The sequence below is a fragment of the Hyperolius riggenbachi genome, chromosome 9 (assembly GCF_040937935.1).
Source record: "Hyperolius riggenbachi isolate aHypRig1 chromosome 9, aHypRig1.pri, whole genome shotgun sequence".
NCBI classification, from domain to species: Eukaryota; Metazoa; Chordata; class Amphibia; order Anura; family Hyperoliidae; genus Hyperolius; species Hyperolius riggenbachi.
The window spans coordinates 63418804-63444049 of record NC_090654.1 but is presented as its reverse complement, the minus strand read 5'-3'; the positions used below and the strand labels follow the sequence as shown (position 1 = coordinate 63444049).

Below are 25246 nucleotides of genomic sequence, written 5' to 3'. Positions count from 1 at the left end.
TGTAAATAAACTTGTTGTATTTGACAAACACATTGGCAATTTGTTTTTGTCTGCTTGGGGGGGGGGGGGGGGGGTAGGTCCACCACTGCCTCTTTATGTTTTAAACTTTTTAGATTCTTTAAGGTTGCTTCCACACAGGGACGTTACAGGCGCATGTTAGTGCAGCCTGTAACGCTCCCCAACTCACAGCAATACAAAGTCAATGGTGCTGTTCACACTGCCCACGTTGCGTTACATGTAACGCTGCACGTTCTTCAGAGCGTGCAGCATACTATAGCGTTCAAGCCGCATTAGACTGTTTGCACATGCTCAGTGTTGGGGCGGAGAGGAGACGGGGAGAGGCCGCTACGTAGCCGCGCACATGGCTACTCAATATGCACTGCACTGGTGGCCGCTGATTGGCTGGCGGTACCACGTGATCACATGGTCCCGCCGGCCAATCAGCGCCACTCTCACTGCCCTAATGCGGAAAGAGCCGCTTATTGCGGCTCACTCAACGTCCTCTACCAACACCGGCAGGTGTTGCGTTAGGGGACGTTATGCGACCATAACGTCCACTATAACGCAACGTCCCGGTGTGTAACTAGCCTTATACTTTTGGCACCTCTGTATCCATACTACACTATATTAAGTCCACCCCTGGTGGAGGGGTGTTACCCCCTTTTTTTCCTCATCTGCGGAGAGCGACTTCTTAATTCTGAGTGAGGTCAGGTCTAATCTCCCCACCTGCTATTACAGTGGTTGCCTTGGAGGTAACGCTGCTTTGTGATTATAGCTTATTACTCTATCATACTTCATTTCAACTACCAGTACATACTACACTATATTTGGCTCTTGGTGTCCCTACTCTCTGTTGTATTTGCTCCAACACTCTGGAAGGCGTGTTCTTCCGAGCGGCAGAGGAGAAGGAGACAGGCTTTTCTGCATCACTTTAGTTGGGCAGCTATATGTAGGATTATAGTGAATGAGTAATAGTGAGGGCACAGAGCTGGCACTGCAGGAGGCGCAGAAAAACAAACAACGTGGATTAGATAGGGGTAGTAAACAAACTGGCAGTGCTTCTACTCCTATGAGTCGATGATTGTGCTCAGGATCTCAGTAGCAAGTAATCAACATTTCCAGTCCAAGAAGAGAAAGCTGTCCGGCACTATTCCACCTCTCATAAAACTGCTTTATTACAAAATCTGCTTAGTGCTGATAATTCAGTACAAAAAGTCCATAAAAGCAGGAAAACATACCAGTTGTGATGAGACTGCGGGGCAGCGTGGCAGTAGATCCCGCCTAAAAAATGTTTCGCGTATCCTGCGTCTTCAGAGACTTTGCAGCGGGGCGCAATCCCTAATGGGTGTATTTATACTTTGGACTCCCTCCAACATCATGCGCCACGCCCCGTTGCTCACTCAACTGCACTGCGAGAGACTTCCTGGTTAGATCGCATCTCTAACAATAGCAGATTAATTCATTTTAAAGGGACACTGAAGCGATAAAAAAAAATTATGATTAGTACAGATAAGAAATAAAACATTAGGAATAGAGACATAAGTCTAATATTGTTTCCAGTACAGGAAGAGTTAAACTCCAGTTATCTATGCAAAAGAGCCATTGAGCTCCACCACTTTCAAAGTTGCAGAGAGCTCTGTCTTCTGAAGCTCATCTCAACTGTCTATTTTCTTTTTCTCTGCAGAGGACAGTTCAAAAGTTCACTGGCCTGTTCTGTAAAATCATGTAGACTGCTGAGTAGCGTGTAAACTGCAAATATTAGAGAATAATGCAATGTTATATAAAAAAAAAAAAGAATATTTTCTTTGCTACTAATATTCTAGTAATTATCCGTACTACACAACCAATTCATCATATCATAATTTTATTTTTTTTTGCTTCAGTGTCTCTTTAATTACGTCATTACGTGCACGTCCAAGCTGGCTTCCCCAGCGATGCGTTTTAACAAAGCCACGAGACTCATCACTATAGGGTATACATACTAATGGGCGTGTCCGCACATGGTTGCTTAGTAGCTCTCTGTCAAAACCACTGCTCCAAAACAAAAGTATTTAAAACTGTATGCTTCCGGTGGCTAAAAAAGTATTTTATATAAAACCAATTGCACACAATATGTTCCAAATCTTTGGGGAAAAGCTAACTGTGGCCATCTTGTGGGCAAATAAGGGAAGAACATGTTAAATATAAACCTGGATGGAATCCATTGCAAAATCCACCCATCCATCCACCAAATATTGGGGGGGGGGGGGATAAAGATTAAGTACATACATTTGAACTACTTCAGTATGTGAATAGGGTCAAAGGGCACTACCACACTACTCCTCCTAAGATAACATGAACCTAACTACTCCTTAAATGCAATGAACAATATTTTCCAAGGTGTAGGACCTCATCCCTTCTCATAAATTGACTGACTAACCATATCACAGCATTAAAGGATCCAGCACATACTTGTGAATACATCCATACCTATATCCACGTAATTTCACAAATCCTATGTATTTATACATGGCATATATTCGCTAAAGATTCTGTTAAGACTGCACGCTAACTTAAAGGAATACTGTAGGGGCCGGGGGAAAATGCGTTGAACTTACCCGGGGTTTCTTATGGTCCCCCGTAGAAAATGCATTGAACTCCCCCCTACAGTATTCCTTTAAGGAAGTTCACAGATTTAGGAAACGGGACATAATCCACATAGTCATTTAGGCCTTAGAAACCCATAGCATCCGCCTTTATGAGCCATTCTGTTTCTTTTTTTTTTAATAACCAATGCTCTGTCTCCCCCTCTTTTCTTGCTCTCACTTAACAAAGAGCGGTATGTCGTGGGTGGATGGATGGGTGGATTTTGCAATGGATTCCATCCAGGTTTATATTTAAAATGTTCTTCCCTTATTTGCCTACAAGATGGCCACGGTTAGCTTTTTCCCAAAGATTTGGGACATATTGTGTGCAATCGTCTTTTTTTTTTTTGTTTTTTTTTATTAATACTTTTTAAGCCTCCTGAAGCATATGGTTTTAAATACTTTTGTTTTTGAGCAGCGGTTTTGACAGACTGGTTGCTAAGCAACCATGTGTGGACGGGCCCATTAGTATGCCTACCCTATAGCGATGCATCTCATGGCTTTGTTGATATGCATCGCTAGGGGGAGCCAGCGTGGACGTGCGTGTAATGACGTAATTAAATGAGCAAGTCTGCTATTGGTTAGAGACGTTATCTAACCAGGAAGTCTCTTGCAGTGCAGTTGAGTGAGCGACTGGGTGTGGCGCATGATGTTGGGAGTCTATATTATAAATACACCCATTAGGGATGGCGTCCCCCACTGCAAAGCCTCTGAAGACGCAGGATACGCGAAACATTTGTTAGGCGGGCTCTACTGCCAAACTGCCCCGCAGTCTCATCATCACATCTGGTATGTGTATCCGCTTTTATGGCCTTTTTGTAATGAAGTAGATGTTGTAATAAAGAGGTTTTATTAGATTTGGAATAGTGCCAGACAGCTTTCTCTTCTTGGATTGGCTATAAAGGTTTATGCAGAAGTGGCTTCTAGTGTCATGTAAGCACATCTAAAGGGGTCCATGAAGCCTTTTTCTCTCTTATAAACTGTCACAGACAGAGGAATTACTGCAAAGATTGCTGCAGAGACTTCTGTACTACCGAGCAGGGTTTGGTGAATGCTGAAAAAAAGGAAAAAATACCGGATCCCGCTACACTGCGGGGTCGAGTAAAAGTCCAATTTTTATTGTGACATCTCTGGATACACAAAAACTCGCGTGTATCAGAGCAGACGTGCCTCCTTAAAGCAGGGGTCCCCAACCACCGGTTCACGGCCCACTGCTGTTCCATGGGACGTTTGCAGTTGGGCCACAGGACTGTCCTCTTGACCCCCCTCCCGCGCGGTCGCCGCTGTTGGTACCATAGCCAGCGGCCGCTTCCTCTATATTTCATTCTCCTGCCTGTGCAACTGATTCACAGCAGCGCGCCCCGTGGCTGCTGTGAGGAGGCAGGAAGCAGGAGAGAGCGGTTCCCATAGTAACGGCGATACAGGAAGCCGCTGCCCTGCTTCCTGCCTCCTCACAGCAGCCGCCGTGCTGTGAATCAGTAACACAGGCAGTAGAAGGGAATATAGAGGAAGCGGCCGCTGGCTAAGGTAACAGCAGTTGGGGCTGGGGGGGAGATGGCTATACTTGGAGGTTACCAACCCATACTGGGGCACGATACTAGCTATACTGGGGCACTACCTACCCATACTGGGCACTACACTAGCTATACTGGGGCACTACCTACCCATACTGGGCACTACACTAGCTATACTGGGGCACTACCTACCTATACTGGGACTATGCTAGCTATACTGGGACACTACCTACCCATACTGGGCACTATACTAGCTATACTGGGGCAACTATGCTAGCTATACTGGGACACTATGCTAGCTATACTGGGACACTACCTACCCATACTGGGCACTATACTAGCTATACTGGGGCAGCTATGCTAGCTATACTGGGACACTATGCTAGCTATACTGGGACACTACCTACCCATACTGGGCACTATACTAGCTATACTGGGGCAACTATGCTAGCTATGTCGCCGCACCCCAGTCCTCCAGGGAAGTGTCATCAAAGTGGACGGAGCAGTTTAATCTCACTAAAAAGGAACCTGAAGTGAGAGGAATACAGAGGCTGCCATCGTCATTCTCTAATGAACAATGCCGGTTGCCTGACTTCTGTGCTGATGCTCGGCTTCTAATACATAACCTCCCTGGCGTTCAGTTTCTGCTGGATTTCTGTGCAAAAAGTGATCCAATTAATTTTCATAACCTTTTTTCTTGTAACTTACCAAAATGTGTCAAGCAGGGGTCTCGTGTACATTTTGAGTTTAATAAAAGCTCGAAACACAAAATCTAAACTAAGTTTCAAGATTACTCCCCAAAAGCTCTGATTATTTATACTTTCAAGCTGCAGCTGCTCAACCTGCACTAATCCGAATGTAAAGGTAGCCTTACATCAAGCAATGATGGGCAGATGCTTTTACATCTTTTTACATAGTTACCCAGGTCGAAAAAAGACACACGTCCATCGAGTTCGACCTAGAGACAAATCTCTCTCTAATCGAATCTGATTAGAGAGAGATCGGTCGGCTGCCCATATACCGCAGGCCGATTCCCAATCGATTTTCAACAGTACCGATCCTCCCTCCCTATAAATAATACTGGAGTCTGTGGAGATCACTAGATGGAGGCTTGGTGAGTAGCGGCTGGATCAGGGGTGGGGGGCACCTATACTAGCTAGCCTATTACTAGCTAACTTCTACTTCAGCCCCTACAATGAAGAAACTTTTACTGGTGAACACCTGTGCATCGCAAAACTTCCTGAGCGGCATGCGCAACACTGTCGGGGATATCACTTTTTGCATTTTCTTGCCCAACAGTGTCTGGCATACCGCTGAGGAGGTTGGAAGCAAATCTGAAGTGAATATAAACTTGAGAGTAATTGTATGTGTAGCGCGTATAATAAATAGAACATTAGTAGCAAAGAAAAGTCGTATTTTCAGTTCTATAGCTTTATTCATAACATTGTATCACTGTTACAGTTGCAGCGTAGAATCCACACTCACTCTTTTTAAGCTGTGAAGCAAAGCAGAAATAATGACCCTTTGAACTTTCCTGCAGTAGAACCTTATCCCGAGGTCTATCATGCCTGATGCACACCATGCAATTTCCCGTCAGGTAAAAGGGTGAATCGATAATTTCCGACAGGTTTGATCATTTTTCTCATTGATTTTTGTATAGAACTGACCGGAAAAGTGATCAGACCTGTCGGAAATTATCGATGTGACACCTCTACCTGACGGTAAGTTGCATGGTTTCTTGGCTGTTTAAGCTCTTCGGAAAATGGGACTAAGTTAACCAAGTTGGTCGACAAATCATAGAAGTTCTTTTTCCATAGATAACCGCTCCAATTTTTATTTTTAACTCCCTATACTGGCAAACAGAAAGGGACTTCACATAATTTCTTAGTAGGGCTAGTATCATGTCAGTATGTTTATGTCATCATGTCACATGTTGCTTCACATTCACTTTATGTTCTTGGTCCAGAATAGGCATGCAGATCAAATGCAACTAAAGCCGAATTCTCAGCATGACAGCCAGGCAGCTGGCGTTGTTTATAAGGGAATGAGGATGGCAGTCTCCATATTCCTCTCACTTTAACCCTTTGGGGACCGGCTGCCTAATTTCCCTTAAAAACCAGGCCTTTTTATGTGCGGGTGGGGGGGTTCATTTGGGTGGGGGGGTAGTCAGGCTGCCGGATCCCTAGTATGGCTAGCTAGGCATGGTTTCCCCAGTTTGGCCGGGTGTCCCCCGTATTGCCGGCAGCTTTTACTTACCTCCCAGGCTTCAGCAATGTGCAGCTCTAGCCCCTTCCGCTCTGGCAGGCATCCTCGCTCGCACCGCCGTTAAGTTCCGGGTCGCAGCTTGATGACGTCATCAAGCCGGGACTCGACACTTAATGCAGAGCGAACGGGGATGCTGGCCAGAGCGGAGTGATCATGAGCTAATCGCGATGGCTCCTGATCACTGAGGGGAAATGTCAGCTGTCATATGAGAGTTTACTCTCCCCTCTCGGGTGCGCACGATCACGTCGGGAGTGGATATGGCAGGTGGTATAACTCCTAAGTGCGGCGTAGGATTTACGATCAGCTGTCCCCAAAAGGTTAAAGTGAGAACTCATGTGAGCGGATTGGCGTGAACGCGGCCCCAGGACCACTCCATGCCGATTGGCGTGAATGGCAGTTTATAGGGCTTGCAGCGCGCATCTCTGCTTCGAAAGCGGAGCGATCTCCGCTCGGAGACTGGTAGACGACAAAACCGCCGTCTAATAACCCTGTACAGCGCTGCACTCTAAGCCCCCTCTGTAGATATTTTAAATCTCTCCCTCCCCCCTCCAGCCAATCTGCATGCCTATGACAGTCGATCACGCTGATTGGCTGGTGGGGGGAGGGAGGGTGGGATATAAAATAAATTAAAAAGGTTACATTTATTAAAAAAATCATCAGATATTTATAAATAAATAAAAAAAAAAAATAGGGAGTGATCAGACGCCACCAACAGAGAGCTCTGTTGGTGGGGAGAAAAGAAGGAAGGGGGTGAGTCACTTGTGTGCTGAGTGGTGCAGCCCTGCAGTGAGCCCTTGAAGCTGCAGTGGCCGAATTAGTAAAAAAATGGCCTGGTCACTAGGGGGGTTTAACACCGCGGCCCTCAAGTGGTTAAACCAGCCAGCCATTACATAAGCCATAAAGTTACTTGCACTCATTTTCATAAGAATTTAGACACAAGATGTAAGAAATAAATGCATCTTTCCATTTCCTGGCAGAAAAGGAGAAGCGAGAATGCCAGACATTGGTGGACTCCCTTCGGGACATGCTGGATGTCATAAAATAAATTAAAAAGGTTACATTTATTAAAAAAATCATCAGATATTTATAAATAAATAAAAAAAAATAGGGAGCGATCAGACACCACCAACAGAGAGCTCTGTTGGTGGGGAGAAAAGAAGGAAGGGGGTGAGTCACTTGTGTGCTGAGTTGTGCAGCCCTGCAGTGAGCCCTTGAAGCTGCAGTGGCCGAATTAGTAAAAAAAATGGCCTGGTCACTAGGGGGGTTTAACACCGCGGCCCTCAAGTGGTTAAACCAGCCAGCCATTACATAAGCCATAAAGTTACTTGCACTCATTTTCATAAGAATTTAGACACAAGATGTAAGAAATAAATGCATCTTTCCATTTCCTGGCAGAAAAGGAGAAGCGAGAATGCCAGACATTGGTGGACTCCCTTCGGGACATGCTGGATGTCAGAAACATCACCATAGAATGTCTGGAGAAGAAGATTGGGGACTTGGAAATGCTGTGCACATCGCTGAAGGTTTGATGCTTGGAGATAGAGAAAGCTGCTTTTATTATTTCCTTCCTGACTGACCTTTTCATATGATCCATTCACTTTTAGAAACAAATGAAATTCTTTGATCTGCAGCAGATAGAGGCCGAAACTGCCAAAGAAGAGGCCCGGAAACTGCGAAATAAACTGCGGTCCCTCGAGAGGTCAGTGTGATAGAGCAACTGGTAGGATGGGGGGTTATGATCCGAGCTGTAACTTGTACTTTCTTTATTTCATTTCAGCGTTGAGGTTCTGCTTCAGTCGCGGCGGCAGGAAGTGGAAGAGATGATTAGGAATATGGGGTCCGGACAAGCTGCAGTGGAGCAACTAGCCATATATTGCGTGTCTTTAAAGAGACACTGAAGCGAAAAAAAATATATGATATAATGAATTGGTTGTGTACTATGAATAATTACTAGAAGATTAGCAGCAAAGAAAATATTCTCATATTTTTATTTTCAGGTATATAGTGTGTTTTCTAACATTGCATCATTCTCTAATATGTGCAGATTACACAACACTCTGCATTCAAAATGATTCTTTCAGAGAAGTCTGTGAACTAATGACCTCTCCTCTGGCAGATAAAAAGAAAACTGTTCACTTACAGTTGAGATAATAAAAGTCAGAAGACAGCCCTCTCCATGACTTTGAAAGTCGTAGAGATTAATGGCTTTTTTGCATAGAGATAACAACTGGAGTTTCTTAACTCTTCCTGTACTGGAAACAATTACACTGATGTATCTGATCTTAATGTTTTATTTCTTAGCTGTGCTACACATACAAATCATAATATCATAATTTTTTTTTCCGCTTCAGTGTCTCTTTAAAGAGAACCAGAGATAATGCACCCTCATGTATTTTACCTTATAAATCAGTGGGAACATGACAGTAAACACCTAATCTGCTCTTTGTTTCATTGCTTTCTGTTTTATCTGACTGTTAACACCTCTGATAAGAATCCCGACTGAGCAGTCAGCTGGCTTTGCTACAGAATAATTATAGCTGAGACTGTGTTCTTTGGTGTCTTCAAGTCCAAGCCTGCTCCCTGCTGGCTCTGCTCAGGAATCATTATAGCTGAGTCATTATAGCAAAGCCAGACTCAATGCTCAGTCCGGGATTCTTATCTCAGCAAGATAACAGACACTTTTAGCAGTGAGGCTGAAGCAGAGAGCAGAGTAAATGTTTTCTCTAATGTTCCCACTGATTTTATGGTAAAATACATGAGGGTGCTTCGTCTCTGGTTCCCTTTAACCACCTGAGCGGTCTGGACGAGCTGAGCTCGTCCAACACCGCCGGAGGTCGCCGCTCAGGCCCTGCTGGGCCGATTTTAATCAAATAAAAAGCAGCACACGCAGCCGGCACTTTGCCAGCCGCGTGTGCTGCCTGATCGCCGCCGCTCTGCGGCGATTCGCCGCGAGCAGCGGCGAAAGAGGGCCCCCCTAGCCGCCTGAGCCCTGCGCAGCCGGAACAAAAAGTTCCGGCCAGCGCTAAGGGCTGGATCGGAGGCGGCTGACGTCAGGACGTCGGCTGACGTCGATGACGTCACTCCGCTCGTCGCTATGGCGACGATATAAGCAAAACAAGGAAGGCCGCTCATTGCGGCCTTCCTTGTTTATTCTGGGCGCCGGAGGCGATCGGAAGATCGCCTCCGGAGCGCCCTCTAGTGGGCTTTCATGCAGCCAACTTTCAGTTGGCTGCATGAAATAGTTTTTTTTTTATTTAAAAAAAACCCTCCCGCAGCCACCCTGGCGATTTAATCAGAACGCCAGGGTGGTTAAAGAAGTAAGCTATGGTTGTTCCCATCCTGGCTGGAGAGGGCAGCTTTCTATAGTCAGATATAAATCAGTAATGTCTGCATTTTATGAAAGTGCATAAGATAGCCATTTAAGGGTCACTCCACACAGAATTCGTTTAGAGTTTGCCTAGGCAAGCCAATGAGGAATGGGGGGGGGTTATGGGTGTGTTTAGTTTTGATCATTGTAGAATAGGTTAAAACCCTTTTAGGGGGATTTATTGCAATCTCTGACCAGGACTCCTGACCGGGTACTTTAAAAAGTGAATTATTTGATGGCTTATTGCAGAACATCTACACTAGCGCTGGGCAAATTATGGCCCACGGGATGATGGGGTTAAAACCCCTGGTGCACTATCTTTTCCTCCCTCCCTGCAGAGTTGCGAGCGGGCGATGAGTGGGTTAAAACTCACCTGATTGCCGATTCCAGCATCTACATAGCATCACGTGACCTGCTGTCAGCATATTACACGCTGGCACGTCCTGACGGCATGTCATATCACGCTGGTACGACCTGACGGCATGTCATATCACACATGCCATATTTCTTTCATTCAAACAATACCAACTGCCTGGTGAGCTTTCTGGCATCACACACCTGGAGCAAGCATGCAGCTAATCCAGTCAGAAAGATCTGAACTGCATGCTTGTTCAGGGTCATTGGCTAAAAGGATTAGAGGCAGAGGATCAACAGAACGATCTTCATTGTCTAAAGGGAAATAAACACCTCAGCCTCCATATTCCTCTCACTTTAGGAGTTCTGTGGATTTCCACAAAACATGCTTTGCAGGTGGGCCTTGAGGAGAGGGTTGGTGAACACTAAGCTAGAGCTATGATGATGACTTTAGGTAAAACTCTAGAAAACGCTGTGAATGTTCTTTTGCACTTTCGCGAGTTTCATCTTTGGTGAGTGATTGTGAGGATAACATAGGAGGCCACACGTGTGTGCCAGCGCCCGTGTCTGTGTAATATAATAACCAAGAAATATACTCTACCAGGTTTATATGCTGCTGGTCTCTGCTGTGTGTTCAGCATACAGGTGGCGAGACTGCACTCTATAAACAGTTTATGTTCTTTCCTCGCTGCTGACACCCGATAAAACACTTGTGTCTGACACTTGTGGGGTCGCTGGGGTCACCAGAACCTCGTTTAAGTAAATCATTTATATTAGAGCGCTAAGCTCACATCCCATCCACATATACTCTGTGAGAGAGAGCGGAAGCAAGGTGTGTAGGATGGAACGCAGCCGGGGCCGGGAGGATGTAACTGCTATTAACCCCGTCTGAACCTTCTCTCCCCAGAGAGTATGAGAACCTGAAAGAGGCACGCAGATCCACCACAGAAATGACAGAGAAGCTGAAGAAGGAATTATTCTCCTCCACCCACAAGGTCGGCACAATCATTTTAGTTTTTGGTTTAGGGGATTATTATTTTTTTTTTCGTGAATCGCATAGCTGTCCTGATTCTAGTTTAAAGGACCACGATCGCAAAAAAAAGTTAAAAATGTAAAATGCTTGTTATACATATGTGTAATATATGCATTTCTGCAGGCACTTTAAATTACTTACAGTAATTAGGAAAATGCTGACAGGGTTTGGACTTGTCCATCTCCTCATGGGGGGATCCTTAGGATTTCCTTTATTTTCAAACTGAACAGCAGTTGTTCAGTCTAACTGCCATAATAATGTGCAAATATGTTGGGAGGCTGGCTGACTGACTGATGAATAAACGGGACAATGGGAAAATCGTGATCGAGCGTGACATTTGCACATTCATTTGAATGGGCAGTGCTTAAGTAACGAGCTCTATAGCTGTCGTTTAGCGCCCGTGTGAACTGGCCCTTACTTCCCATCTGCTGGAAGCGACCATTTTCGAATTCACAAACTGCATGCTCAAAGTAATGCAGACAGCTATTAGCACTATTGCAGCTTGGGATACAGACTTCTGCTGTTTATGTCCTTTAGGGCTCAATCACACTTGAGTTTGCAAAACGGCAGCGATTTTTGCCGGCGTTTTGCAGGAGTGATTTTTCCGCAATTTCACACGGAAAAATCGCTGAACACTGCGGCAGTTTTTCCGCGATCGCAATTAGCGCTTCTATAGCACTGAAATGCAAATCGACTGAAAATGGTGCAGGCTACGCGTTCGCGTTTCGTGGTTTTGGCCGCTTTGTGGCGATCAGCGCAAATTGCCCAAGTAAGAACAGGCCCAGAGACTTTTATTACACTAGCGCTTTGAAAAGCACTAGCGTTTGAGCGTTTTGCTGAAATCGCCGGCAAAACGCTCAAGTGGGAATGGGCTCTTAAAGTGATGCTAAAGTGAGTAGACAGGTACTCCATAATTTTTAGCATTTCCAACTTGGCATCCTTGCCCTCTGTTACTAGCAAGGGTTTTCTAAGGCCCAATAGCTCACTGAGGGTGGAAGATTTAACAGCAGACCTGATATTTTCACCCCCTCCCTGCTGTTACCCCAGTGTGTCCACTTTCTGGACTTTGTAATACAAGAATTAACTTTAGTTGTATTCATACTCCGTTCATGCAATCTAAACATTTCACTTTCATTCCCAGGCCCAGAAAACTGAGCTGGAACTGCAGAAGGTGAGAGAAGAGCTGAACGCCTCCCAGAAGGAGCTGCACAACGCTGACAAAGAAATAATGGTGAGGACCAGTGCTGCCCCCTGGTGTCTGATAACACCGTATGTAAAGGCGGACGCACATGATACCATAAAATCATCCATTTTATGGATTTCCTAAAAAATCAAAAGCCTTTATCGAGCAAGAAATTCAATCGGACTGTATCAGAAATCAACTCATTCATGAATACACAACCAAACTGCAACACGGAGTATTATGTCGTAATGTAATGAATTCCTGATACATCTTTTCATTTTTTTTTCCCGATTAGCCCAGCCCCTCTTGGTATGGAAAGACCAAAACTCCGCCCGCCAATGATGGGTAATGATGTTAATCTGGACATCACCTTTGATATTGACACACCTGAACCAAACTTGCCTAAAGGTAGCCATACACTGGTCGATGTGCCATTAGATCGACCAGCTGACAGATCCCTATCTGATCGAATCTGATCAGAGAGGGATCGTATGGCTGCCTTTACTGCAAACAGATTGTGAATCGATTTCAGCCTGAAACCGATTCACCATCTGCTGAGCTGCTCCTGCCCTCCTCCCACCCCCCCCCCCCCCCCCCCATATACATTACCTGATGCTGGCTCCCGGGCATCTTCTCCGCATTGCACGGCTCTGTTCCGGATCCATTACGGCGCTTCCTGTGTTACTCCGTGAGCGCCCTCTATTAGAACTTCCTGGTCACTGCAGTGACACAGGAAGCGCCGGGATGGATGGAGCCGGAACAGAGCCGTGCAGCACGGAGAAGATGCCCGGGAGCCAGCCTCAGGTAATGTATACCTGATCGGATCGGCCGCCGCTAGCGACGCGCAGTTTACCCGCGGGCGATCGAGGATATTTTCCCGCACGGCGCGATCGACGGACCGATCCGATTCCGGGAGGGAATCGGATCGGCGGCTGCGTTTACCGCGAACGATTGGCAGCAGATTCGATCCCAGGCTGCTGTCGAAACGGCCGGGAATCGAGCCAGTGTATGGCTACCTTTATAGAGAACCCAAGGTGGGAATCTTAGAGTTAAATCTATACACAGAGGCTGGGTCTGGCTATAGTGCCCAGCCTCTGTTGCTAGTTGAATATTCCCTAAATCCCCCCTGTGCTCTGCACGAGCCCATTAATTACAGCCGCGCTGTCTGGCTCTGTTTACTTTTCTAGTGTCACTCACGCTGCTCCCCCGCCTCCTGCAGAGCGCAGTTCCCTGCCCGAGTCCCTTCTCTCTAATCAGCGGCGAGGGAAGAGACGTGGGCGGGGATCAGCGCTCTGCAGGAGGCGGGGGAGCGGCATGAGTGGCACTAGAATGGTAAACAGAGCCTGCTGCGACACGCTCAGTGTCGCCAGCGTGGCTGTAATTTATGGGCTTGTGCAGAGAGCAGGGGGGATTTAGGGAATATTCAACTAGCAACAGAGGCTGGGCACTATAGCCAGACCCAGCCTCTGTGTATAGATTTAACTCTAAGATTCCCACCTCGGGTTCTCTTTAAAGTGTTACCGCTCCCTTTAAGAGTTTGAAGCTTGATCAGAGCGTGTAAGTAATGATGGTCTGTCTAACAGGTCTTTATCTGTGTCTGATGCTGTTTCTTCATCTTCTTTCTTTTTTATAAATTGTGCTCACAGTTCCCCTGTGAAAAGTCCGGCTAAGAACACATTACTGGAATCCAAAGGGTTAAAGGTGAGTTGAGTTTCCAATAAGTTTAGAAATGTAATCTTTTTGTTTTGTCAGCTCTGTTGAAAAATCCCGATTATTGCTGCTGCCTCCGAATCACGTAGCGCCACATTTTGAAATTTATCACAAGTGGTGACCTCTTTATTCCTGTCAGGTGCAGCTCTGTGGAATGTTTGTATACTCTGTTTTCCGAAAGCTAGTACAAATAATTCCTGGCCTCCCAGAATGCTCTGAGGGGGATATTTACGCATAACTAAACAGCCTAGACTAAGCATCACTGGGAGGGTGGGATTTCATACACTATACAGTAAGGCTGCATTTCCACTTGTGCGGTGCAAATCGTCGTGGTAAAAATTCGCTTGCGGATGCAAATTTCGCATGCGGGTCTATGCGAATTTTTATGCGCATTCGCATGGATGACGATGTATGCGAATTTAACCATGGCAGTGCTGGTGTGCTTTTCCATTGTTTCTATGCGAATTCGCATGAAAATTTGCATACCCAAACCTCATGCGAATTTCCTATAAAATACATTGTATGCGATTCGCATAGCGGTATGCGGTATGCAAATTCTGATGGCTCTGCCATGCGAATTTTTTCTGCACAGAAAAACGCAAAGGAATCCTGACAAGTGGAAACAGTCCCATTCACTTGTATTGCTATGCGAATTTGAATGTGAAAAACGCATAGTGGAAATGAGCCCTAATACATAGAGGAAGTATTTCTGATCTTAAAACCAGGATAAATAATGTAAAATTGTGTATCCTGAATAATTTACTACATTCTACTATTTATCACTATGCTTCCTCTTTAACTACTTTAAAAGCCTTTTTATAATTCTCTACTTCCTGACCATTGTGATTGGCTTACAGTGATTAGGGGGTCAGGAGCCAATGAAAACTGACGGATGTATGGAACTCAGTTGAGATGCGGTATTGCATCCCGTGCATGGGACCAACCAGCGTTAAATCTACGCCGCACAAGCAGCCACAAATGCAGCGTAGTTTTAACTAGAGGTGGTCCTGAAGTATGAAATGTGCTTGTAGGCAATTAAGCGGTGTGGTATTGCATGTGCAACAGCTCAAATGTAGCCTGTGTGTACATCAGTGCCAGTACATGCAGAGTAGTGTACGGTGTGATTGTGTGCAGAGGATCATGGGAGCCAGAGACACTGGGAGTCGCAGTGGGCACCTAATTGCATAGGTCACACAGGGAGAGCCATTCACATTGTCCAAGTACTGGTGAGGCACTAAGAAAAATTGCTTTAAATCCAGGGAGCATTTTAATCACTTCTCACCAAGAAATCAGATAGAATGGATGGTTGGCTGAGAAGTTTTAAACTTAATTTTATCTGAATTTCAAGAAGAGCTAGTGATACATGGCTGCCTTTTACTGCCAGAGAAGGCTAAAAAAAAAAAAAGAGCCCCAACCTCAACCCTTTTCCTTCAGACAGGATTTCTTGTGTTGTGTTTAGTACAGCTGTAGTACCACTATGTTGTCTATTTGACTTTCTCTTTATCTGTCATGTGTTGCCAGACATATGAGGAAGATGAGCCGGTCTTGCCATCATTTATAAAGAACTCGCTCCTGCGCAAGAAGCCCATCGGAAGCATGTTATCAGCTCATCACAACACTGGGGTAGTGAGTATCTCCTTGTAATCTGCTGCGTTTTATGCTGATCTCTCCGCCCACTCCACCCCCATCACCAGATCCCAAATCACTACAGCTGGTGATACATGCTACATTTATTATTATTATTATGATTACTTTTTATTGTGATTTCAAAAAGAAAAAATTTAGTATAACATATTAATACATCATTCAAGGGCTAAAAAAACAAAACAAAACAGGTGCTACAACATTTAAAGAGACACTGAAGCGAAAAAAAATATATGATATAGTGAATTGGTTGTGTACTATGAATAATTATTAGAAGATTAGCAGCAAAGAAAATATTCTCATATTGTTATTTTGAGGTATATAGTGTTTTTTCTAACATTGCATCATTCTATAATATGTGCATATTACACAACACTCAGCATTCAAAATGATTCAGAGCAGTCTGTGAACTAATGACCTCTCCTCTGGCAGAGAAAAAGTAAATAGTTCAGGAACAGTTGAGATAATAAAAGTCAGAAAACAGCCCTCTCCACGACTTAGAAAGTCGTAGAGATTAATGGCTTTTTTGCATAGAGATAACAACTGGAGTTTTTTAACTCTTCCTGTACTGGAAACAATTAGACTGATGTGTCTGATCTTAATGTTTTATTTCTTAGCTGTACTACACATACAAATCATAATATCATAATTTTTTTTCCGCTTCAGTGTCTCTTTAAAACAATTGATTTAGCAATTCAATCAGTAAATAGTGATTAGTGAGGTATCTGCAAGCAATAGTAATTTTCTAGCAGTTTAGACATGTTTGCTGGAGAGGCAAGGGTGATCGAAAGATCGTTCGCCACCAAAGGTATTCGCTTTAAAGCGGACCTGAACTCAGAACCTCATCTCTGCTATAAAAGATATGCAACAGCATAATAACCTTTAAAGAAAAACATTTGTTACAGCTGATATAAATCCTGCAATAAATCTGCAGTGTTTCTACTTACTGCTTTCATGGAAGCAGACATATTAACATCCTGTGCTTTCAAAAGAGCCTGTCTGCCATGGCAGTCAGGTGACACAGGGGAGAGATCAAATTACAACTTGTGATTAGTCACAGATGAGGGGGAATCAGGCTAAACTCACTAAATACATACAGGGTACAATTCTCTGTTTTCCTTGTGCAAGAGTTCAGGTCCACTTTAATATTGAGCCAATGGAAATATTTAATGGAAATATATTCTTGTCAGTTTTTGAAAACTGGGTCAATACACAGCACTGGTTAAGTTGGGGAACATGGATAAGAAGTGGATGGAGATTCAATGTGAGCAGGGCGTAAAGTACTCCTGAATTGAAAAAATAAAAACGACCAAACACCTACAACGAATACTTGCCTTCCGTAGATTCAAACCGCACATTTTCTTTGTCCTTTGGTGTCCCGATTGTCCGCTGTTTGTCAGAAAAAGAAAATTGGCGTTTTACACTGGATCTGCCCAGCCACTTGCTCTTTTGTGCAGACTTTCATGAACTTGTTTTGGACTTAGAGCACTCCAGTGAGCTGACATAGTGTATCCTGTGCACAGCTTCTCTGCTTTACTAAGGATTTAACATCGGCAAGGAGAGAAGGTAGTCTGGCACTGTAGCTTTTAATGTTCATCAGCAAACATTCATAGGTGAAGACAATGATGTGGCATCAAATAACAAATTTGTACACTGTGTCACAAATACTCATCGTGCTGCTGCTGCTGAGGTGAGGGAGGGACGTCCGTGGGCGCCAGTGGGTGCACGGCCTTACGCCGTTTCGCTATGGAATAGCGAATGTGTGCACACAGGCCTCGGTAGAAGCAAGGCTTATTCCATAGCGAAACGGCGTAAGGCCGTGCACCCACTGGCGCCCACGGACGTCCCTCCCTCACCTCAGCAGCAGCAGCACGATGAGTATTTGTGACACAGTGTACAAATTTGTTATTTGATGCCACATCATTGTCTTCACCTATGAATGTTTGCTGATGAACATTAAAAGCTACAGTGCCAGACTACCTTCTCTCCTTGCCGATGTTTCATGATACTACTCATTTACAGTCTTGAGCACGTAGCTTCTGCTGAGGGCATACGTTCTACTTGCAAATATTTGCTGTACTTCATCTCCGAGTCAAAACCCTGAGTGCCTGCCTCAATCTTCTCCAGATCTTTTACTAAGGATTTAAACTGCCTCTTCCTTTTCGCTCATATTCAAGGGAGGAGCCAGTCGAGTACTTAAAGGAGTCATCAGGCAAACAAAATATTCCCCCACTCTACTTACTGGAGGCTACCTCCAGTCCCTTGCAGCTGACATGTCCCACGCCGCAGCTCCGCGCTCAGCTGCCGCCCCGGGAGAGGTCGTCTCTACTACACCTGCATGAGCGCTGCTGTCAATCAAGTCCACGGTGTACTGCGCCTGCCTGCAAACATTAACTTGATTGACAGCGGTGCTCGCACAGGCGCACTAGAGGTCGGGCTCTGCACCAGCGGGGACCCCGGGCCGACAGCTGAGCGCAGAGCTGCAGTGTGGGACATGTCAGCTGCAAGAGGGTTGGGGAAGCCCTGAGTAAGTAGAGCCGGGATTTTCCTAATGACTCCTTTAATGTGCCGATTGTGTGGGGGGGCACATGCTGAAGAGGAGAGGTCACAGGAGCATAAAAGGGGTGTGTAATGCATCAGAAAGGGGTGTGTTATGGGCAGAACGGGGTGTCAACAGACTGCGGGGGGGTGGCTTCGGGAGGGTACTGTCAGTTCAGGACACATACCTGTATGCTGAAATTGTATTGTGAGACCTCCGCTGATAGGAGGGAAGTGACGCGGGCAGGGGAGCGGCGCTGACTGACAGCGCTAAGGTAAACATTGTGCTGGCGACACGCTGCGTGTCGCCAGCACTGCGGGGTCTATAGCGGCGAGCAGGGGGGACATGGAGGCACACGATGGGGCAACAGAGGCTGGTCTTAGTGTGCGCAACCAGCCTCTGTGCCCCAATAGTATTAGTAATTCCCACCTCGGATTCTCTTTAACTAAAAGGGGATATGGATGTTTCTTCTTAAACAATACCAGTTGCCTGGCAGCCCTGCTGGTCTATTTGGCTGCTGTAGTGGCTGAATCTCACACCCGAAACAAGCATGCAGCTAATCCAGTCTGACTTCAGTCAGAGCAACCCATCCGCCCCAAAACGCTGACATTACTTGTCGCCGTCTTGGAGGTAGACACAGGGGAGAGGGAATCCCTGTTCAACAGGCCCGCCAGGGGTGTTCCTACAGGGTTTCACAGTTCTCTCCCTGGCTGCGCCCCCTGCCACTCCCCCGCCTCCCTGCACGCTGTGAAGGAGAGACGGTCTCATTCCAGCGTCATGATCCAGAGGTCACGAAAGTGAAAGTGGGCCATTGCAGCCCACAGGAGCTGTGGATAGCTGCAGCTTTTGCTGCTACCTGACCCGCTCAGCCCCCCTTAGGCCCGGTTCACACTTGCGGTGGCCCTCCGGAATCGCCGTGCCGGAGCCGCACCGCCTGCAGAACGGACGGAACGGACGCACGGCATAGCAATTAAAGCCTATGCGTCCGTTCACATGGGTCCGTTCTGCAGAACCGGAGCCGGACCGGATCCGGGCCGGATCCGGCCTCCGTTCCAACATGCGCTATTTTTTCATCCGGCCCCTCCGGCAGCCGTATCCGGGGCGGAGCTGGACTGCACCATCCGGCCAATACAAACAAATGGGAACCGGAGGCCGCACAACACACTGGCTGAGAAATCCGGATCTTCTACCCCACTTCCTATGCGGATTTTTGCGGCGATATTGGCTGGGGACACATGGGCAAGCATTTTGGAGTGGAGCAGCACGAGCTGGAGGTGTTGGCAGGATGTTGGCAGCATGTCGGAGGTGGAGGTGAGTGCTAAACAGCAGAGGGCCTGATTCCACAGGTCCCCCTTCTGCTGACCTCCCAGACCCCAACATTTTTTTTTTTTTTTTACGTATATTTTGCCAAACGGATCCGGATCGCATCCTGATTGCCACCTGATGCAACCTGACCGGATCCGGATCGGATCCGGATCAGAACCGTACGGTTCCGATCCGGATCCGGTCAGGTCATCCGGTCCGTTTGGCAAACAACCGCTAATGTGAACCGGGCCTTAGCCTGCTTTTTTTCTTTCTTTTTTTTTTTTTTTTTTAATGAGCCCTCCTCGGGCTCTCTTTAATGAAGGGGGGAGCATCTGTTTCTTAAAAAAATTGGGGTATTATCACTTATTCCATGTTTGTTTGCTTTTTTCTTTTTCCAGGTGAGGACTGGATTTGATGGTTTAGGTGGGCGAACAAAGTTTATTCAGCCTGTATCCTTTATATTGCTGAGCAATCTGTAACTCTCTAGGTGTTTAATGTCCTACCCCATAAAGACATATTAATCCATGCCATGCACTGATGATCATCAACCAGTCCGAAGCAGTCTGTATGCATGTTGGATTAGACAATATAGGAGGTGCAAAAGGCAGGTCGTATACTCCAAGCAAAAAAACAACCTATTAGAAAAATATCAAACTTTTATTAATTGATAAACATCCAAATAGAGTACACACATTAAAAAAGGCAAAATACCATTAAAAAGAAGAAGGCATGTTGGATTAGTTTGGCTCTGTAATATTAACAAGCTGGCACATCGTTGCATTTCTGCGGTCATGGAGGTGTAGTCAGCTATCCGAGACAACAAAGATGATTTGCATATTCAGCAGTGATGCATTGTGGGAGGTCTCATAACTCACTTCAACCTGAATAATCACAAATACCTTCTGTTTTAAGAAGGCAAACTTCTGTTTTGCTTAGTATTTTAGTAAGGAGGCTTTTTGGTCTCTTTCAGCCCTTCACAAACTTCTGGGAGTTCTGGTTCACCATGAGCTTGCTGGGCAATCTGTAACTCCTTTTCTCGCTAGAATAGAGATGAGCCATGAAAATGCAAATTATCAAGTTGATGCAAATCTGGTTGCAATTTATGTATGCTGAATGCAATGGCGGACTATTTTCATCGGTACAATTTCAACCTGTATATAAATTGCAGCATCATTTGCATGAACTCTGAAAAACTAGCATCTCATGAATCATCTCTAGAGATGGTCAATGCCATGCTCACTAACCACTTGGGGACCGGCCAATTTATCCCCCTTCGGGACCAGAGCCATTTGCCTGGCTCAGGTCCCTCTGGTTTAGATAGCCAGGGATAGGTATTCCCTGTATAGATAGTCAGGCAAGGTTGTCCCCCGGTTAGGTATGTGTCCCCAGCACAGGTAGCCTCCATCACTGGAGGTTGTGGGTTTTGCTGCCCGGGAGAGGCATGGCTTTGCGCTGTAGCTCTGCCTCCAGTTCTCCAGTCAATCTCTGCGGATTTCCGCCTCTCCCTGCCCCTCTCAGTGAAAGAAGACTGAGATGGGCGGGAGGAGGCGGAGATTGACATGACTGCAAGCAGAGCTACTGCACAAACTTCTGCCTCTACCAAATTTTGCCCCGGGGATTTTGGGAGTATTAATTGATCATTCTGTCGCGTCAATGCAGTGTTTCAGCTATGACCTTATTGTTGAACAGGACTGCTTAGTAAAAGGAGGTATTTTTTTGTAGGCTTCAGACTCTTCCTGTAATTTTGCTTGAGGAAGCAGGTGACAGACCTGTGAAACGCAGATAACGGTGTAAGAGACACTCACACACACTGTCACTACTTTATGCGCCTCTGGAATTTTTAGTCCCAAAGAGGTTAATTTGGGCCTACCTACAAATGTAATGTAACGTGTATCTGCTTAGAATTGACCCACTCAAGAACACTTCCTGTCACTTTTCGTTTGGCCTATTTGGCCTAGGAGCTCACAGCATCATAACATTTGCATGCAATTTGGGATTATTTGCATCTCATTTACCATCCTAACCATCTGTGCTGGAGAATTGCCTCCCCCCCGGTCACATTTCAGATGCTGTATGTACAGCTTGTATTTGCACACTTTGCTTTCCATAACTCCCCTCCACAGAGTTCTATGTCTGACATCCGGCCTTTACCTCCAAAGCTGAAGAGGAAGAAGGTTTCCAGACCGCCCGCTACATCTACCAGCACTTTCAACCAGCCCCGGCTGGAGGACTTCCTGAAGTGACAAATCATTCTACTCCTCCCCAGAACTGAGACACACGGGCCGCTGTTACGGCCGACGATGAATTAAACGTCTTTTTATTGACATGCCATTATGTTCCTTTTGCTTCCATTCTATGGGGGTGACTTTTGAAACCTTTAACCCCTCTTAGTATTGGTGAAGAGTATGGTACTCACAAGGAGCTTTTACCCTGTGGTAATTCTTGGCAATGAGGAGCCTGTAGGTGTCGCTCTACATTTTCTGTGCACCTACACTATGACTGCCGGAGGTCTCCCCGCTATGACAGAGTACAGTGGTGACTTGTGATATTGTGACTGGCAAGCAACATGAGAGCCATGCATGCTCTCGCCTTTCTTTTTTTGTGGCTCTCGGACAGTGACAGGATATCTTTTTGTTCTTTTTAACACAACACCATAATTCATATTTAATTTTATCTTTCAGCTTTTTCTGTATAGGAAGAAATTATGAGTTTTGTGTATTGGTGACCTTCACTGTGTGTGATTTTTGTGCCAATAAATGTATGTATATGTGGGATGTGTGCACCTACCACCTGCTGTCGCTCACTGGGGGATGTTTAAGGGCTTCTGGAGACCTTTGTTCAGCTCCAGGAATAGCTGGGGTGCTTCATCTGACTGACTCAGGAAATTGATCAGGTCAATTGGGCACTACAATTGGCAGGTGTCTAGCCTAGGTAGTAGTCGATCGCCTACTACAAAGTATTTAATAGTTGTACATTGTCGGCTACAACTGTCTATCGTTTGGGGGACTGGTTTTAGGTTAGTGTTGCTCACCGGGGGGATTAAGGATAGGCAGGGGGGGGGGGGGTTTAATTCTAGGCTCTTACAGAAGAGGGAGAGGCATTAGGTAGGGGGCCTTCTTTTAAGGCACTTACAGGGGAGGCTAGGGTTACGTATTAGGTGGGCACATTAGGGTTAGGCACCTAGAGGTGGGGCTAGGGTTAGGTATTAGGTGGAAGGGTTAGGCACTTAGAGCAGAGGCTTGAGGTTAGAATAGGTGCTGGGTAGTGCACAGTAAAATATCTGTTTTTGTCATTTAAAATCTGTAATTTATATTACCAATATTTTACTACTGGCAGCGCCACAATGTTTTACTTGAGGAACTGATTGACTGTCTTGTTTAGTTCCAGCCAAGTCCTTTCAGCAAGCTATAGTTCAGTGTGTCAGGGCAGCCTCAGGTATGTTTTTTTGCCTCTCGCTCTGCCTCCGCCGGAGCAGAGGCGGAGAAGTGGGGGAGGAGACAGCGCGGGAACACATGGAGCTGGTGAGTGAGCCGCCACCAGCACATGCTTGTGGGGGCACCTATAGCTGGCTGCCTATACTGAGGGCACCTACGTCTGGCTACCTATACTGGGGTCACCTATAACTGGCTACCTATACTGGGGTCACCTATAACTGGCTACCTATACTGGGGTCACCTATAACTGGCTACCTATACTGGGGTCACCCATGCTTGGATTTTTATACTATGGACACCTACACCTGACTTCCTATACTGTGGGCACCTATACCTGGATACCTACCCACCTTTACTGAGTCTCTAAAGCCGTTTTTTGGGGGAGAGGTGCAAATTGTCTGCTGTGCAATCATTCCAAATTGGGGGGGGGGGGGGGGGCAGCTAACTGTCCCGCTGATTGTAGGCTGCTTTTATTTTTTTTACAGTATAACCGGCTTCTTTTTAACTATATTAAGGATAATGCACTATTTCCATTCATTGCGTGGTTATTATTAGTATTTTCTATTATACATATGTGATGTATCACGGAGATCTGAGCGTTTGTTGTGATGTCTCATGGTTTCAAAAAGGTTGGAAACCACTGCTATAGTCTAGGCCTCTTAATACTTTTTAGCCATAGCCCCTGAACAAGCATGATCAAATGTTTGAGTGAAGTGTGACACTGTTTTCCACGTGCTTGTTTGTGATTCAGACACTTCGAACCAGAAAAATCAAGGGAATGCCAGGCAACTGGTATTGTTTAAAAGGAAACAAATATGGCCGCCGCCATATCTCTCACACTTCAGGTGGCTAAGATTTTTTTTTTTTTTTAATTTCCAGCCCCCCAAACTCTGAATATACATTTACCTTTTGATGTCATGTAGCCTGATCTGGCCTTGGTCTTTATCATCTGGAGAATACCTGTAGTGCATGCTGGGAGGTGAGACTGATGCATACTCACCCTCCCAACTGCAGTTATTTTAAGGGAGAGGGTTGGATAGTCATAACCACATTTCCCATTTCTGGTTATGGGAGGAGGTGTGACTGAGAGCCTCCAAAGAAGATCCTGGGATGTGTCACAGGAACTTGTGGACAAGTTCGCAAGTATACACACACACACACACACACACACACACACACACACACACACACACACACACACACACACACACACACACACACACACACACACACACCAGGGCTGTGGAGTCGGTACAAAAGTCTTCCGACTCCTCAGTTTATGAAACTACGACTCTGACTCCGGGTACCTAAAATGGCCCCAACTCAGACTCCTCGACTTCGACTCCTTAGTCTCATACTTAACAGGGCTGTGGATTTTGTACAAAAATCATCCGACTCCTCCGTTTATGAAATCAACGACTCCAACTCCGGGTGCCCAAAATTACTTCGACTCCTCAACTTCGACTCCACAATGTAAATACACACAAACACACTCTCCCTCTCCCTCTCTCCAGTTCAGTTTGCAGCCAGCTATCAGGCTAGGATGAATACATAAATATATGGATGAGTAAATGCAGTTGTAAATCTTAGTGTATTAATACATTTTCAGAAGATACAGTATTCCTATTTACAATATGTATTATTGGTCCCAGATGTCTATTGCCATCTAGTGGTAAAAAACAAGATTGCACAATATTGTTATTGCGCCATATAAATATACTGTATGTATGAAATTTGGCACACACATAGTACATTACCTGAAATAACATATAGGATACTTTTTATTCCCATAACCAAAATGTGAGCAGAAACTAATACAAATTTCACAGTAAAATGTAAACTGCAGCCATTCTTACACTGTTAATGGCAGGGTTCTCAAACTTTGCACAGTTGGTGACTGGGATTAATAATCAGAAAAGTGGGTGGAGCCTACAAAAGCCAATCAAAATTCACCTATTGATTTTCAAGAGGAATATTTCATTGCTGCCATTCTTGCACTGTTAATGGCCTCAAACCTGGTACAGTTGGTCATAGGGTGACTAGGGTTCAAATTCAGAAAAGGGGGTGGAGCCTCAACCAATTAGATTTGTTTCATTTCAATGCAAATTCTTGATGGCAAAGACCGCAAAGCTCACAAACCTGGTTGAGTAACTGTGTCAGTAAGGAGGATCATGACGCTCTACCCCCAGCCATCATACCGGTCGGTGCAGGATCAGGCAAGCCAGGCCATGGTAGTAGAGAAGTGCAAAAAGGATCCGCAAACCAGAACAGGTT

The 25246-nt window shown here is 45.5% G+C and overlaps 1 pseudogene; it reads left to right on the top strand.

Moving 5' to 3' along the window:
- Positions 1-21869, top strand: part of LOC137531616 (E3 ubiquitin-protein ligase TRAIP-like) — a 39285-nt pseudogene extending 17416 nt beyond the window's left edge.
- Positions 21870-25246: the final 3377 nt, after the last annotated feature.